General features: G+C 39.7%; 1 protein-coding gene across 1 annotated transcript in view; it reads right to left on the minus strand.

The window, feature by feature from the left end:
• Window positions 1–17,984, minus strand: part of UMAD1 (UBAP1-MVB12-associated (UMA) domain containing 1) — a 220,392-nt gene that overhangs the window by 198,492 nt on the left and 3,916 nt on the right. The window lies entirely within an intron of this gene.

The following is a 17,984-nucleotide window of genomic DNA, read 5'->3' on the forward strand; positions in this document are numbered from 1 at the left end:
AGAGCAAACTGTAAGAGTCTTAGTAAAATGCCAAACATAAATATATCACAATGATTACTTTAAGGAATTCCATTACCAGTCTTAAAAACATAAGCCCTCTCTTGGTGTCAGAAGACAAAAAGAGAAATTAAGGGGCACAGACTTCCAGTTCCAAACCACACGTGCCTTGAATCATGCAACCTCTCTCAATTTCTGAACATGCAGGAAATAACCCAAGAAATTATTATACGTAAAACTAAAATCAACAGGTAACCCTAGGATATGGAACGATCTCACTAACTATAAATCAGACACTGGAATGGGAAAAGAAAAAGTAAACGAAACAAAAACTTGTCCAGGCTTCTTGTCATGCCAGGTTCATAAAACTGAGGCCACCTAAAAAAAGAAAGGAAGGCACTTCAAACATCATCTACAGTTAGTTACTTGATTCAGACACTCAGGATTGTATCCACTGCAACCAACTTTAAGTTCCCATCAATGCAGATCTTTGTGTTGGCAAGACTGTGTGCTGCCCCCAACACACACACGCGCGCGCGCGCGCGCGTGTTTCCTCTTTACACTCAGGGAGGACACCGACTCCTAGAAAACAACTGGGAAAGAAGCTGAAGGGAACGCAGGAGGACACATCACATTCTGAGGACAGTCCCTATAAGCAAAGCAATGTAACAGCAAAGAAAGGAAGTCCTGCTGGCAGTAAGTGCTCCACACTTTAGTTTTCAAATATTCTACCCATACCAGAAAATCAAGCAGGGAGGGCAAATAAAGATCCTATCTGAGCAAAGGCCTTCTAGAAACTGAGAAGTGTACTGGGGTTTGTGGAGGTCGACACACCCTTAGCTGCAGACCTGGTGGACGGTAAAGGAGCCGATTTGTTGACAGAAAACATATTTGGCCAAGTTCACTTTTAAAGAAATAAAAACTGGGGCTCCTGGGTGGCTCAGTCGGTTAAGCGTCTGACTTCGGCTCAGGTCATGATCTCACGGTTGGTGGGTTCAAGCCCCGCTTCAGGCTCTTTGCTGACAGCTTACAGCCTGGAGACTGCTTGAGATTCTGTTTCCCTCTCACTATGCCCCTATGCCAACTCATGCTCTGTTTCTCTCTGTCTCAAAAATAAACATTAAAAAAAATCTTAAAGGAATAAAAACTGGAGAAGAAAGGGGCTCCTGGGTGGCTCAGTCGGTTAAGCGTCTGACTTTGGCTCAGGTCATGATCTCACGGTTCATGGGTTTGAGCCCCGCGTTGGGCTCTGTGCTGACAGCTCGGAGCCTGGAGCCTGCTTCGGATTCTGTGTCTCCCTCTCTCTCTGTTCCTCCCTGCCCTCACTCTGTCTCTGTCTCATTCTCTCAAAAATAAATAAAGATTAAAAAGAAATTTTTTTTAATTAAAAAGGATAAAAATAAAAATTAAAAAAAAACTGGAGAAGTAAAAGACAAGGCATGTGATAAAGAAAACAGTTCAGAAAAAGAAAAGGAACAGCCTGTGAAATCCTCAAAGAAAATGCTTACTGGATATAGTGACGGGTCCAAAAGAAAGGTCTGGAGATAGTGTGGCACCCTCAGCAGAGGACAAGGAGATACGGCTTGTGTGGAACTGGTGAAAAAACGAGGTTAGATGCAAAGCAAATGCAGAAGATGAAAAGACAAAGAGTGACATGCTAAGAACAACTGAGTAAGATCAAGAGAAACCTGTGCGAGGAAGAAACGGGATCAGAAGAGAACTGGTTGGTTTACAAGCAGGAATGTAAGAAAAGAGAACTCAGATTCAAAGGCTTGACAGACTGGAAAAGGCAACTGACTTCCCAACCCCAAGCAGTTGAAAATGAAGCGGAGAAGGCCTCTGAAAGAACAGCTGATTAAAACTCAACATTGGGTCAGGATCAAATCAAGAGGACACACGGCTACACCTGATATTAAACCTCAATGTGGATCAATGTGGCACATAGTAAATTCCTTCACTTGGGATAAAATGTTTCAGGAAAAACAGACGAAGAGGATAAGTCTTCAGCTGAAGGTTGGCAGAAAAAAGGTACCCTCAAATAATTAAAGGGAGGAGGCACATGTGGGGTGAAAAAGATGAGAAATGTAGCAAATCTGAGAGATCTCCAGCAAAAATTGTAGGTCTGGCTATTGACACATGAAGCTGATTGGAATCAAGCTGGGAAGCCAACAAAATTTTTGAGAGCTGTGTGGCCAAAATGACTACTACTAGTCTGGATTAAAACAGGACTATGACTACTGGATTTTTAGGACAACCCTATAGACAGGAAGCTGCCAGAGAAAACTGCTCAACCCCCAAAGACAGCCTATTCTCTAGGGCCCACTTCAGTGGGAGCCAAGGAAGTTAATGGAAAAGGAAAAAAAAAAAAAGAGAACAACGGATTGGGAGCCTCTCCCGGGAAGCAGAATCTGGGCATAATTAATGAACATCCTCCAAACCAAGGTGGGGTTCCCCCCCAAAAGCCTGCTCAGTGGGATTTCAGAATTGCTACCACTCCATGACAGTTGCGTATCTCCAGTTCCTCCCCTTTCTGAATGGGAGTGGTTTGGGCAGGGTGTTTCCCAGTTCCACCAGAGTGGGAGGGGACATAAGGGACAGGTCTTCTTAATTCAGGAATTCTCCAGACCAAGAGATGGCACAAGAGGGCCTGATGGGACGATAAGGGACTTCAAGCACTGCTGTGACTGAATGGGGCAATTTGGGTTCCTGCCCTTGGGGAGGGGTGAGTTATTTTGCCTACAATGAGAAGAGCTGTTACCTGTGATGACCACAAGTGAGAACCACAGAATCATTAGGGTTGTTCACTGGCTCTCTGCCTTATGGAGCCCTAGGACTACAGTTTACTTCCCTCCTTGGAGGTAGGTATGGCCATGTGGCTTGCTTAGTTCACTGCATCACTGGGGTGCTACAGCAAGGAGGTTTGTGAACACAGAGAAAGAGAAGCCCTTTAAAAAGTGGTTCCTGTTCTAACATATAAAGATAAGCCTTCTAACAGAAGGACTCAAATTTCCAACACTTTTCGTGTCTGGCCACAAAACAGAAATGGAACGAACGTGGAAATTACAAAAGTGGTTCTGGTAAGTCAGTCTCAACCCCCAAAAGTTTAACTATGTTATTACAAAACCCAGACCAAACTCCGGTAGTGCAAGAATCTACTTTTATTTTTTTTAATGTTTTTTTAATGTTTATTTATTTTTCAGAGGGAGAGAGAGCGCAAGCAGGGAAGGGGCAGAGAGAGAGGGAGACACGGAAGCAGGGTCTAGGCTCCGGGCTGTCAGCACAGAGCCCGATGCAGAGCTTACAAACCGTGAGATCATGACCTGAGCCGAAGTCAAATGCTTAACCGACTGAGCCACCCAGGAGCCCGAAGAATCTTTTTTTAATTAAAGTATTTTGTACAGCAGTTATAACTTAAGTGAAGCATTTAAGTTTTTCATGACCCAAAACAATGAATTTAAACTATATACAGGCTGCATCAGTTTGTTGTTAGTATGACTGATTGGCGATCATAATATTATAGCCCCTTCTTTTAGAACATTATAAACATCAGAAAAGGAGGGATGACTTAGGTTCCAAGAGTCAAGAAACTTCCAGGCAGGGAAGAAACAGAAGAATCAGTAAGAGGAAGGAAGCAGAGACAGTATGAAAGAGCTCAGAATGGCAGCAAAGAATAGTTTGCTACAAATACTCATCTGAAACAGCTCTAAAATTCTTACAAAAGTACCAATTACCCTCACACCCATCACTCCACCAATGTGACCACCACTCAACTCCCTCCTCAGGATGTTTTCACGTGAAAATCACGTTCCAATTTTACAATACGAGTCATGGGATTCCCTTTTATGATGAACAGTACTGCTGGCACTAATAATTCTTCATTCCACAAGTATCTAAAGTCAGTCCATCCATGTATCTTTATAGAAATCACTCCATGCACGAAAAGACTATGCCCCTGGACACCATGATGTACAATCAAATTATCTTTATCACATAATATTTTTTCCTATCGCTGAAATACACAGGTAGGTCCCCACTCCAGCAGCCAGACTGAGTTGTCTTGCTTAAGACTAGAAACGAGGGAGGAAAAGAGGAGTAACTAAAACCCTACTAACATTTACTGAGCTCCTACAGTGTCAGTCACTATACCAGCATGTCTTATGTATGCTATCCCGTAACTCAGAGACATCTCGCCATGCACACCCAAGTATTCACAACGTGTAAGCAGAAGAAGTGAAGTAGATTAAGCATTGGTCCAAGTTTATGTGGCCGCTAAACAGCACAACCAGAATTTTAAACCAAGTCCTCTCGGAACCAACACTTAAAGTTTTTCATCAACAAAGCCCCACGGACAAGGAGCCCTTCACACTTAGGAGGCTTGTGTTGGACTTTAATATAACGGCTCCCAATATTAGTCACATCCATTTCATTAATTCCATTTCTATCTTTATCCATCTCTTCTTTCCCAAGCCTTGCTCAGCTCTAGGTTCAAAAGACATTTACTAATTCCACAACATCTAACTTCAAGAACTTCATTTACTTTCTATTTTATAAACATTTATTAAGTGCTTAGGCCAGATACTGACTGAGCGTTGCAGACACAAGCATTCAACTTCTAACCCGGACGAACAAACACTGCAGCCTCAGCCCACCACATTTCTGAGGCCATCCACAGCAAAAATGAGAGTAATTTAAGAGCCCTAATCCCCAAGCGGAGGAAGCTGGTAACGGTCCTGCTGCCCCAAGCGGAGTTTATGGTAAACCCTAAGCACTCATGCTTCTGATGGACGTGGCCTTCACAGGTGGGCTTCTGCTCGGACTTCCCAAGTATATTCTGGTCTCATTTCCTTCCTTACAATTTTGAATATTTTAAGAATTGTCTATAATAAGTGAACTTTACACTCATAAACAGGAAAAATACCAACATTTATAATTAAAAATCCCTCAGGAGCCAGCAGCAGCATTGTTACCTGGCTGAGCTGGGATCCACGCCAGAGTGAATGTCTCCTAGTTCTCAAACAGGGGAACCCTGGAGCTACTTGATAGAGATGGGGGACAAAGAATTCACTTGCCCAAGTCACAGACTGGGAGAAAATACTTGCAAGTCACATATCAGTTAAAGAACGTGTATCTGGAAAACATATAGAACTCTTAAAACTCAGTGACGAGAAAACAACTCAGTAAAAAGTGGGCAAAAGATATGAACAGACACTTCACCAAAGATGGCACACAATCACACGAAAAGATGTTCAACATTCTTAGTCATTAGACAAATGCACGTTAAAATCTCAGCGAAATACCACTATGTACCTATTCAAATATTTAAAACTTTTTAAAAGGCTTGCCGTGCTAACATAAACACACACCTAGCATATGACCCAGACTCTCTACTTCCAGGTATTTACCTAAGAGAGCTGGAAACATATGTCCACACGTGTCCACAAAAGTCATACAGTGTTTTTAGTAACAGCCAAAACCTGGAAACAACACAAATGTCCAAAACCAGATAAATGGCTGAATGGTGGCATATCCCTATTACTATTTAGCAATAAAATGGAACGAAGTCCTAAGATATGCTACAACATGCATAAATCTCAACATAATCATAATAATAATGATAAGCTGAGTGAAAGAAGCCAGAAAAAAGAGTTCATATTGTATGATTCCATTTATATGAACTTCTAGAAAGTGCAAACTAATGTGTAGTGATGGAAAGCAGATCAGTGATTTCCTGGGGAATGGGGACATACAGGGAAGGGGGAGAGGAAGGAGGGGTTATAAAGAAGCATAAGGAAACTCTGGGGGTGATGAATATGTCCATTATGGTGATCACAGGGATGGTCTGAGGGGTACCAACAGAACTCAAAACTCATCACACTGGACACTCTCAATATGTGCAATTTATTGTATGTTTATAAAATACCTCAATAATATTATTTTAAAAATTCATTATTAGCACAATATTCTAGATGTCATATAAACGTTCAGTTCACAATGATTTGGAAAATCATCTCAAATCACTTAAACCACTGTGTGTGTGTGTTACAGATAGTCTTTGTGTAAAAAGCAAAATGCTTCTTTTCTCTGTGCATTCACACAGGACTGAAAAATAAAAGGACAGTGTCTTCACTTCTAATGGTATACAGAGACTGCATATAAAAGGGCTAGCCTGATCACTAGGCAAGGCAGACCCTATTGTTCTGAAGGGGCACAGGGCAGGGTAGGTAATGTATTTATTTTTTCCTATTATTTTAAGTCTTACCCATGACTTTTAAGTAATATTACCCATGACAAAAGATTAAGGCAACATGGTTTTCTCAATCTGATGATCTTCTTTCCATTTCAACAGACTTCTAAATAATGTAAATACACCAAATAGACTACAGTTCCTATCTGTGACTGATCAACAACAGCCATTTAACTGTAATAATAATAACATACAAGTTTCCCCTGCTATCTGAAAGTAGAGTGTTTCTATGAAACCTTTCATAAGCCAAAATGGCATAAAGTGAAGAAGCCATTGCCATTAATTTACATGGAAATTTTTTTTCAACATTCCCAGACCCTAAGATAACCTCTCTTGGGCTTTTTTTGGATACCTTAGGATACATCTTGCTAAGGCACACACAGAATAAATGCAGATGAAACCCAGATGCTCACGGACTCAGTTCAGAGCTCTGGTGGGCTTGATGATGAGATTCTGAGTGTAGTGCCCAGGCAAGGAGCTCGGCAGGGTCACTCTCGCTGCTTAGAGTGCACACTGCCTCTAGAATACCCCATAGTAAACAAACACTGAACATATTTTCACTTTTCTCTTTTTCTCATAGCAGTGAAAAATCCTCTTCAGATTTGTTTCAAGTTAGCGAAAACGAGTACTAAGGTAGGTCTTTCGCAAGAGCAACAGCAGCATGCATAATATGAACTTTCAAAACTATAGATACACACACACACACACACTGTTTTTTCTTCATATTTGCTCCGGAAGGATTCCAAAAGGATCAGTGAGAATTACAAGAACCCTGCTGGACTTCACAAATAGGTAGCCTTGACTCCCAACTTCACCTGCCGGGTACGGTACAGACACAAACAAGAAGAAGGGAGGCCTTTCCTGTAAGAAGGGTCATGATGAACAAAGAGCACAGTGTGTTTAGAGGACAGCAAAGGGAGTGACCTCAACAGAGGCATGTAGATAAGCAGCAGAAATCAAGACTGCAAAAAAAAAAGACATCAAGAAATCAACACTGCAAAAGAAAGGTAGAGACAAATGACTGAAAGGGCTGAAAAGTTAAGAAAATGTTAGACTATCCGGAGTGGCATATCAGTGTTTGTTTAATGTTACTGTACAGTCTAGGATCTTGAGGAAGTTAGTGTCTCAGAAAGATTAAGTTTAAAATGATATGCTGAAGAGGCTGATTGAGAGCATGGAGTTAAAAAGCTAGAAAGTTGCAGCAAGAAGGGAATGGATTAGGACAGGAGACATCTGAATGAAAAAGAAGGGATGTGCAGAACTATGGAGCAGGGCCTAGGGACTCTGGACTCTACAAAACACAGAGGGAAAGGAATTAATACAAGGGGACTGGAAGTTCAAGCCTGACAGACTGAAAAAAGTGATAGAATAAGAAAAGTAGGAAAGGGAAGCTCATTTTAAAAGAAGAAAACAGAATGTTTTCTGAAATTCCATTTCAGACAAGTCAGATGTAGGGAACCAGCGACTGGTACAAATGTAAATATGTAAAATGCAGTCGGGAAAACAGGACCTAATGCCCCAGAGAAAGGGAGCATGTAGCACTTAAGCATGTAAGTGGTAGCTAAAATCAGGAACATCAGTGTTACTACAAACAGAAAAATGTAAAAGTTCAGGGACTAAGATCATGATCTCTTAAGATCTCCAATTATACTATGAAAACACATCCCCTTAATTATCACCAAAGTGATGTGTACCCTCCCTTTTCTTCAAATTTTCAAAAACATACTTGGCTGTCTTATCAGGACTTAGATGTTAACTCGACTATATTGTTTCACGTTTCAAAACTGCAGAAATGACTGACCTCTTCAGCACAACCCGGGGGTGGTAAATTCAAATGCCAAGCAGCTAAGTACGCATGAAGCCAGCCTCCTGTGAGACAGAAGGAGTTTGAAGAGAGCGTGGGCCCGGGCTCCCACAGGCGCCTTGAGAAAAGGAGGGAGGGAAGGGGAGAGATGCCCAGGGAGCCGCGAGGAGGAGCCCTTCACCCAAACAAGGCTTGTGAGGGCTTGAGTCAGGAACCAGGGGAAAAAGCTTTTGAAGGTTTTGAACTAGTAAAGCCTGGAGTCCAATTTGCACTGGCTGTTATGGGCAAGGCTAAAACAACAGTAACAGTAACCACTACAAACAAACACAGGACCAGGCTGAAGCTGTGGCTGGCTCATCTCTCCCCCATGGAGAGGATCTCAAAGCATCTAGAAAGCTCTCTCCTGAAGATCTAAAGCCACCTCAGTCTGAAGGTCACCTGTTAACACCTGTGAATGGGCCCAGGAGGCTGGGGTTACCTACTGCTGCTCCATCTGGCCCAGTCCTTAGAGAACCTTCTAGCTGAATAGACCTCAAGCAGCTTTTTAATATGTCATTTTAGCTGATATGATTTACTTGTAGTTCTTTAATAATCTGTTTTAGCATCTTTTTTGTATATTCTTTACAATATGTCTTTTTACTGTATTTGTTTTATACTACTTATATCCTTTCTGTAGTTTTGTTTCTTAAAAAAAAAGAACAGGCTTGTTAATTATGAAAGTAATTTCTATTTTGTGTGCGGAGAGGAGACAGGCATGTTTATTCTTAGAAAACAAAAATACGGAAAAATATGTACCAAACCTAATCGTTGTTGCTACCAGGATGCATGGCCAGTTTATATTCACTTTATAGTTTTTCTGTGGTAATTGCATTTTTCTATTTTCTATTAAAAAACAAAACAAAATAAAACACATGGGGCGCCTGGGTGGCTCAGTTGGTTGAGCATCCACTTTGGCTCTGGGTCATGATCTCGCGGTTCATGGGTTTGAGCCCCGTGTGTGGCTTTGTGCGGATAGCTCAAGAGCCTGGAGCCCGTTTGGGCTTCTGTGTCTCCCTTTCTCTCTGCCCTTCCCCCACTCAGGCTCTCTCTTGCATTCAAAAATAAATAAAAAAATTAAAAAGAAAACCACAACAGAAGGCACCTTTGGCATTTCCAATCACAGTTCCATGTAGGAATGTGGGCCCAGTATCACGGAGTCTGATATTTCAAGAGAAAGCAGAAATCAGATTATTTTGGAAAAAATCTACTCTTTAGCTGATAGCAAGAAACTCAAAATATGTAAAAATACTCCAGAGACTGAATAAATCTTCCACAAACTGGATATGGCCTTCAGGTGCAAAATTTTAAACCTAGGCCAGGAATGGGCTTAATAGCTTGCATCTGATCAGTATAAAGAAAAACTGTGAAAGGATTTGGAATTCAGTGAATATTCTGGCTAGCTTATCCATCTGGGTTATTGTAACCTTTGTTTATCTTTGACTAGGTTATATTACAACTCTGTAGGAGGTAACCTGTAGAAAATGGATAGTCATGCAAATAATTCCTGTCCACAGAAATGTATCTGGTAGAAGGCATCAATTACGGCTTTGTGGGAGTGACCAGTTTTACACCATTTATAAATTCAACATTCCCCCTTTGACCATAAATGTGCGGTGATACTTTGAGTTCTCTTTTGAAGTAGTTATATCTTACTAGTTCCCTGCTTAATGGACTCAGTAAAGTCTCTGGCAGATTTTGTATCTGTATAAGAGAGAGGACTCTAAGCTCTTTTTAAATTTATCCACTAACTCTGGACTACCAATTAGGATTACCCAAAGATTCGCCTCTGTTTTGCCATCCCACATTGGTGTTTTATTGTTGAAGGTTTGTGACATTGATATAATAGGGGAAAGGTGCAGACATCTGGGAGGATAAGCAAGAGGGGAGCAAGGAAAGAAACTGATGTCACAGACGAGCTCCCCTGAAGTGTGAAAGCCAATTAATTAAACTGAAGCATTAACATAAATTTTATTTCCAACTCTCAGATTTTTTAACTGCTCCACCCCCCAAAAAGAAAAAAAGCACTCAGAAAAGGAAAAAAACAAAGAACTGAATCTTGGATCTATAGCTGTGTTTCAAACTGCAGGTCCCGACCTTTTAGTGGAAATAAACTCAATTTAGTGGGTCATGACCACATTTTTAAATAGAATGAAATAGAAAAAAAGGTGCCTGGGTGACACAGTCGGCTGAGCATGTGACTCTTGATTTCAGCTCAGGTCATGATCTCAGCATCGTGGGATCGAGCCCCATGTCAGGTTTTGTGCTGATTGTGGAGTGTGCCCCTGCATCTCTCTTTCTCTGCCCCTCTCCCCTGCATGCTCTCTCTTTTTCTCTAAAACAAAAAGAAAGAAGAAAAGGAAGCAAAAAGGATTATCAAGAGAGCATCATATATGGTAAAAAATGTTTTACGAACTTTTGCCTTTGGGTGCATGTGCTAGGTCATGATATGAAATGTATTTCTTAGTTCAGGTTACAGGCGAAAGAGTCTCAAAACCACTAATCATACGTTAGTGCTCACATACCCCCTAAAAGAATTGTGAACAATTATGCATCCCTGCATTTTTTAAGGTAATATCTAAAATTTTCCATTGAAAATTATAAAGGATGTAGTTTCTAGCACATTATAAATATCCACATGTTGAAAAAAAATGTTGTAACATTCTTTTAAACTTATCCAATGGAGGGGCTCCTGGGTGGCTCAGTCGGTTAAGCATCTGACTTCGGCTCAGGTCATGATCTCATGGTTCGTGAGTTTGAGCCCTGCATCAGGTTCTGTGCTGACAGCTCAGAGCCCGGAACCTGCTTCAGATTCTGTGTCTCCCTCTCTCTCTCTGCCCCTCCCCTGATCGCACTCTGTCTCTCTCTCTCTCTCAAAAATAAATAAATGTTAAAAAATACTAAAAATAAAAATAATAAATAAATAAATAAATAATTTATCCAATGGAGGGGGCACCTGGGTGGCTCAGTCAGTTGAGCATCTGACTCTTGATTTCTGCTCAGGTCATGATCTCACAGTTCATGGGATAGAGCCCTGTCAGCGCAGAGCCTGCTTGGGATTCTCTCTCTCTGTCTCTCTCTATGCCCCTCCCCTGAGTGTTCTCTTGAGTGCGCAAAATGAATAAACACTTTTAAAAAATAAACATCCAATGAAATCTAAAAACCAGAGCATTTTAATATCCACCATCAACCATTTAAAAAATAGGTGAACAAGCTCTTTTCTAACAGTAAGAAATTTTACATTGTTCTTTTTTTCTTCTTGTAGTAGTATTTTCATTCCATTTCTGCTGGTCTGGAGTAGCTCACAGATGCCCTCAGCACGCACCAGCGCAGCTTTTCTGACGTACCCAGATGAATACAGAGTGGTGGTGGTGACCTCACTGTGAAGACTGCCTGCCCTCTAATATAACACCTTGAACCTTTTCACTTGTTACCTAACCGGAAAGTGACATCATGTGCGTTATCTAATAGCTGTTAAAAATTGAAGATATAGGATTTAATAAAACTCACTTCCCTAACATGATCCTATCGTTGCTTTTAGCAAATTGATAAATTAAACAGGTATGATTTTTAACCAAAACAGAATACCTAAAATACTTATAAAGTTGGAAGATCTCAAGCTACGAATTAATAATTATATAGCATCGGGCAAGGCAGGATTCTGGAAGAGTGGAAAGGAGCTCCAGAGGACTTCACAGTGCAGATTCCAACAGGGCCCAGGCTGGCACTTTTTTCCTTCATTTTGTAGTTTTTTTCCTGGATCTGGGTCGGGGGGTGTTTCCAGTTGATCACCACAACTTGATGACTTTTAACGGCTGGCTTTATTTGCCACAGAGGCTGCAGCTGATAATCTCAACTGCCAGCTTTTCATGAGTATGGAAGACACATACTGCTCAGAGCTGTTGCCATAATAATAAGATCCCGCTATCATGGAAGCATTATATAATCCGGAATTACTAATTTTCTGGAATTTTCTCTGGCAGAACTGTTTTCCAAGCGTATGATAAAGTCATCTTGGAAAGTCACAGTTGGCCCAAGAAAATTTTAGGATAGAACCTTTCTTCTCAGATCCTTTTTCCATCATTGCATACAGATGGTTTCACCAAGGGTAAAATGGACCTGATGCAATTTTACTCTCCTCCATTACTTTGTAAATAAATATGACCCCCAAAGTCTCTGTTAGAATCGTCAGGGAAGCTTTGTGTAGTTTTGTTGTTGTTGTTGGATTCGGGGATTTTCGTTGGTTTGTTTTCCTTTTAATTAGCTGTCCTTTTATTTTCGGGATCAAGACTGGTATCCTGATAGTGGTAAGAATTGACTGTTTTCTTCCTTTACTGCCCCTTATTTATAAAACAAAATAAAAAAACAGAACAGCATAGTAATGTCTCCCCTGATTCTACTAATTTAGGAAGGTAAAATCTCCCATTACATTAAACCAGGGTTTCTCCATCTCTTCACTCTAAGCATTGGGATAATTCCTCGTTGTAACCTGTAAATTGTTCCTCTAGGGATGGGTGCGATCACCTAATATGTGATGCACTCCAGTCAGCAGATATCTTAATTTCAAGAGGTTTTACCTTCTTAAAAAAAAAAAAAATCCCTTTTTAATGCAGTACATGTGAAAACCATAGATTTTTTTTTTTTTTCTAAAGAAAGATACAATGGGAATGCAAGCTGGTGCAGCCACTCTGGAAAACAGTAAGGAGGTTCCTCAAAAATCCAAAAATAGAACTACCCTGCGACCCAGCAATTGCACTACTAGGCATTTATCCAAGGGATACAGGTGTGCTGCTTCGAAGGGACACGTGCACCTCCCTGTTTATAGCAGCACTATCAACAATAGCCAAAGTATGGAAAGAGCCCAAATGTACATCAATGGATGAATGGATGTGGTATATACATACAATGGAGTATTACTCGGCAATTAAAAAGAATGAAATCTTGCCATTTACAAATACGTGGAAGGAACTCAAGGGTATTATGCTAAGTGAAATTAGTCAGAGAAAGACAAAGATCATATGAATTCACTCATATAAGGACTTTAAGAGACAAAACAGATGAAAATAAGGGAAGGGAAACAAAAATAATATAAAAACAGGGAGGGGGACAAAACAGAAGAGACTCATAAATATGGAGAACAAACTGAGGGTTAAAGGAGGGGTCCTGGGAGGGGGGATGGGCTAAATGGGTAAGGGCACTAAGGAATCTACTCCCGAAATCATTGTTGCACTATATGCTAATTTGGATGTAAGTTAAAAAAAAGATAAAAAATAAAACAAATTAAAATTAAAAAAAATAAAGATGCTAAATAGTGTGAAGAGATATAGAAATTTAGAAGATAAAGCTGTTGCCTTTTAAGAGCTTGCAACCAAATTTTGCTTATGATTTATATCATTTGGGTCTCATTCATTCACCAAGAAGGTAATTTAGAGTCAAATTTTAATGTCACCCTGACTGTAAAGTAATGACACAATGATATGTTTTTATGTTTTAGAAAAGCTACAAACATAATTCTACCTAAATGCCACCAAAAAGCCATTTAAGTTTTTTTTATTAAGTAAAATAAAATTGTTTTAAATAAACTCTACCCCTGACGTGGGGTTCAAACTCATAGCATCAAGATTAAGAGTCACATGCTCTACCAACTGAACTAGCCAGGCATCCCAAAACCATTTAAGTTTTGCTTTAAATAACACAGATTCCAACGAATACAATACTAATTTCTACCCACTGCATTCAACGTTGCTACTCTGAAATAAAAAAAATCCTGAAAAAGACTCCAGACAACTCTATCAAAAAGCATCTGTTCACATAAAACAAATATCTTGGGGCATATTTAAACAATGTTCTATGGGAGAATGCAGTCCTCAGGGAGAATGATGTACGGTCACACCTCTTTACAACTCTCTACAGCACAGAGAAACCTAGAATGAATAGAAATAAGAATAACAAAACATTCAGTGCAAGTCTTCAAATTGTTCTAGCTGCTCACTTAAATACATTTAACACATAACAGGAACCATCACATTCAGCTTCCAAAAGGACTCACTCCCAAAATTGCTTATAAAAGTCTCCATTATTTGACTTTTTTTCTTTTCTTTTTTTTTTTTTAACTCATAAACAACAGATTTATATTTTATAATTCTGGAGGCTTGGAAGTTCAAGATCAAGATGTCAGCAGATTCACTGTCTGGTGAGAACTTGCTGCCTGGTCCATACACAGCTGTCCTCCCCCTGTCCCCTCACATAGTGGAAGGGGTCATTTGACTTTCAAAACAACCTAAATGTATCATCAAAAGTCTCTACCTGCTCTCCAAATAAAAGCACACTGCTATGGGGTTACTTGCCTGGCTCAGTCGGTAGAGCATGAGACTCTTGATCTCAGGTTCATGAGTTCAAGCCCTGTGATGGGCATGAAGCCCACTTAAAAAACTAACTAAATAAACTGCTAAAATCTATCATTTGTTCACTTGTTCACTTTTTAATTCATTCAACCAACATGTTTTAAAGGCCAAATACCAGCCAGGCACAGTGTTATGCCCTAGAGAAACAAAACCAGACAAGGCCCTTTCTCCAAATTCAAGGGAGTCCCCAGTCTATTTGCTGCCTTCTGGCCTGCTTCTCTACCACCTCCTCTGTGCAGGTGGGTACGAAGCATGGTGCTGAGACCTGGGTAAAAACAGCACTAGCACAGCAAGTAGCTAACAAGTCGCTAACAGTCTAGTCAAGAGGTATTGCTATCTGTCTGAAGACTTGCTTCAGACTCCCAAGGAGGTAAAAGGCTGGCTGTTTTACCTCCTTCCCAAGTTTTCATCAAAATGCACATAAAGAAGACAAAACCTGGCAACAGCTCTGTCAACCATATGTCAAAGTCTGACTCAAATTCCCATCAGTGCACAATCACAGGGGTCTGACCAAGAAGGACAATGGAGCCAGAATTCATTACTATACTCTCTGCCACTTTTATATCTTCTGAAATCCTAGCCACTGAATGACCATTGTAAAACAGCTTAAATTTGTTTTTGACTGACTGATCGTGTGAAAGGATGAAGAGTATTTATGGTAATGTCTTAAATATAAATAGGTTTTATGTACGCCCAAGCTAACAAAAGAATAAAGAAACCCCATTAGAAACCAGAAAGGACATGGGTCTACAAATCCGCAGGAGTATATGCAAGTACTGAAGCTAATGTTCTCCCTATGGCCACTGCTGAGTTCTAATAGCTAAAAGTCTGGGTTTTAATGATCTGTGCCCCATAGGGACAAGGACAAAGTCTGGGGCTCAAACACCTTGGGAGATAGGAAACACGAATCTTCTCTGAAGAAACACACCCTCAGACTAAATCTCAAAGAAATCACCCAAAACTTCCAAGAAATATGAATTCATGATCAAAAATGACTATACAAATGAACAAACAAGCCACAGCAAGGGTAAGTCAACAGAATCAAAAAACTCTACAGAATGAGACCCATTAGGACTGTGGGTGTCAAAACTAGGTTATAAATAGATATACTTTATATCCTGTAATATTTGAAGAAATAAAGGAGACCAGAAACTATGACAAGAGAATATCAACTCCTAAGATCTAGGAGTTGATAAAAAAACAAAAAAACAAAAAAACAAAAAACAAAAAAAACAAACAAGGTTTCCAGAAACAAGCAAATAAAAAATAGTATTGAAATGAGATACAGCAAATAAGTCACAACTTCATAAAGAATTAGTAAACTGAAAGATATGAAAGAAATTATCCAGAATTCAAAGAATCAAAACCGATGAATTATAAAACAGAGGTCAAGAGCACACGAGAACATCTTATTTCTAATCAGAGTTCTAGAAGGAGTTAGATAATAAGAGAGAGGCACTATTCAAAGGGATGATGGTTGAAAATGTCCCGATGCTAATAAAACAAGAATTATCAGATTCACGAAGCACAATGTATCTTCCAGCAAACTAAATGAGAGAAATCCACATCAGGATATATTATACAGTAAAACTGCAGAACACCAAAGACAAACTGAGGATCAAGCAGAAAGAGACATGAAAACTTACAACATAATCACAGTTTCAAAGAAAAGTAAGTATTATAAGAGCAAAGTAGTATCAAGGTAGTTTTGAAAGACAGTAACTGTCCATTTAGAATTCTACACCACAGAAAGAGGGGTAAACCCATCCTTTGAGAACAAGGATAAAATAAACATATTCAGAAAAATATATACCCATGGAGTTTATTATCAAAGATTCTCACTAAAAGAACCTCAAAAAGAGGGGAAATGATACCAAAGAAAAGGTTGACATGTAAATATGAGATGTAAATATGATAAATAAATAATTCTAAGTCGGTACCAACTGCATAAAGCAATAATAATGCTAAATTTGTGGGGTTACAAGAAATCAAGATAGAACTAGGGGCGCCTGGGTGGCTCAGTTAGTTAAGTGTCCAACTTTGGCTCAGGTCATGATCTCGTGGTTTGTGAGTTCGAGCCCCGCATTGGGCTCTGTGCTGACAGCTCAGAGCCTGGAGCCTGCTTCGGATTCTGTGTCTCCTCCTCTCTCTGCCCTTCCCATGCTCATGCTCTCTCTGTCTCTCAACAATAAATAAATGTTAAAAAATTAAAAAAAAAAAAAAGAACTAAAACTCTAGACAGCAGCATAAAAATAGGGAGAAAGGTAAATAGAGATACAGGTTCTTGTGGTGACACAGAGTACAGTAACTTTAGACTTTAAGTTCAATATGCATGTTAAAGGGTGACCACAAAAATTGTAAAAACGATACATAACATTTAAACTAATAGACAGGAGGGGTGTCTGGGTGGCTCAGTCAGTTAAGCATCTGACTCTTGATCTCAGCTCAGATCTTGATCTCAGCATCATGAGTTCATCATGTTCATCAGAGCCATGTTGGGCTCTGTACTGGGCATAGAGCCTAATTAAAATAAAACAAACAAACTACTAAGTAATACAAATGAATAAAATGAAATTAAGGAAAAAAACTTGAAAGGTCAATTCAAAAGAAGGCAAGAGGGGGAAAAAAATAAACAACAAAAAAGCAGAACACAGGATGCACAAAATGACTATAAAAATGAATCCAAAAATATCAATAACCACAATCAATGTAAATGAACAAAAGATAGGAAAACTGAACCTCCAGCTACAGGCTTGGGATTCTAGCTCTCAAAATAAATTACAATTAAAAGTAAAAATATATATACCATTCATGATAGCAACCAAAACAAGGTAGCTAGAAATAAATCTAATCTAAAAATCAAAACTTTTCTATAGAAAATGATGAAACTTTTTGGAAAGATGTTAATAAGACCAAAGTAGGTCACAAAAAGTAAAAGTTGTCCTTATATGTTACTTCTCCTGAAATCAATCCAAAGACTCAATGCAATCGTGATCAAATCTCAATATGATCTTTCATGGAACTCAACAAGCTAAATTCGTAGACAGCCGCAAAGAGGCGAGAATTATGAAGACATTCCTGAATAACACAAGATAGAAAAACTTGCCCCCCAGACATCAAAAATTAATACAGGGCCAGAGTATTGAGGAGCCTGGTACCGCTGGTACAGGGAGAAACAGACCAACAGAACAGAACCAAAGCTCAGGAACAGACCCACACATATAGGAAAACCTAGGTGATGCTGAAGGTTTGTTGTTGATGGTGATGTAGTCAATAAATGATGCTGGGACTGAAATGAAAACAAAAAACTCACAACAATGGGTAGCTCAGTTGGTTAAACATTCCCCCTCCCCTTTTTTTAATCTATTTAGAGACAAAGAGAGAGAGAGCACACAAATGAGCAGGGGAGAGGCAGAGAGAATCCCAAGCAGGCTCTGCACTGCCAGTACACGGCCCAACATAGGGCTCAAACTCATGAACCTGTGAGATCATGATCTGT

This window comes from Acinonyx jubatus, chromosome A2 (genome assembly GCF_027475565.1).
Source record: "Acinonyx jubatus isolate Ajub_Pintada_27869175 chromosome A2, VMU_Ajub_asm_v1.0, whole genome shotgun sequence".
NCBI classification, from domain to species: Eukaryota; Metazoa; Chordata; class Mammalia; order Carnivora; family Felidae; genus Acinonyx; species Acinonyx jubatus.